The sequence below is a fragment of the Mustela erminea genome, chromosome X, assembly GCF_009829155.1.
Source record: "Mustela erminea isolate mMusErm1 chromosome X, mMusErm1.Pri, whole genome shotgun sequence".
NCBI classification, from domain to species: Eukaryota; Metazoa; Chordata; class Mammalia; order Carnivora; family Mustelidae; genus Mustela; species Mustela erminea.
In genome coordinates, this window is record NC_045635.1 from 54,985,011 (window position 1) to 54,985,870 (window position 860).

Below are 860 nucleotides of genomic sequence, written 5' to 3' on the forward strand. Positions count from 1 at the left end.
TTGCCATCAGGGAAATACAAATCAAAACTGAAGTGGGGTTAGAATAGCTAAAATTAATAAGACAGAGAACAACAAATGTTTGTGAGGATGTGGAGAAAGGGTAATACTCCTAAACTGTTGTGGGAATGCAATCTGGCACTGCTACTCTGGAAAACAGTATGGAGGTTCCTCAAGATGTTAAAAATAGAGCTACCCTATGATCCAGCAATTGCGCTTGTGGGTATTTACTCCAATGATAGAGATGTAGTGAATAGATGGGGCATATTCACCCCAACGTTCATAGCAGCAATGTCTTTAGGGGCCATGCTAATCTTCTCTGTATCGTTCCAATTTTAGTAATGTGCTGCCGAAGCGAGCACCAGCAATGTCTTTAATAGCCAAACTGTGGAAGGAACCTGGATGTCCTTCCACAGAGGAATGGATAAAGATGTGTTTCATATATACAACAGAATATTAGTCAGCCATCAGAAAAGATGAATATCTACCATTTACATCAAAATGGATGAAACTGGAGGGTATTACCCTACATGAAAGAAGTCAATCAGAAAAGACAGTTATCATACAGTTTTACTTATGTGTTGAACATAGATAATAGTGCAGTGGACAATAGGGGAAAAGAGGGAAAACTGAAGGGGAATAAATAAGAGGGGGAGAAAAACCATATGAGACTCTTAACTCCAGGAAACAAACTGTGGGTTGTGGAAAGGCAAGTGGGTGGTAGATGGGGTAACTCAGTGATGGGCAATATGGAGAGTACATGATGTTATGAGCACTGGGTATTGTATGCAAATAATGAATCATTGAACAGTATATCAAAAAAGAATGATGTACATACATTGGTTAATTGGATTTGCGGATTG

The 860-nt window shown here is 39.1% G+C and overlaps 1 pseudogene; it reads right to left on the minus strand.

Moving 5' to 3' along the window:
• Positions 1-296: 296 nt before the first annotated feature.
• LOC116583804 lies at positions 297-358 on the minus strand (annotated as a pseudogene).
• Between the last annotated feature and the right edge of the window lie 502 nt (positions 359-860).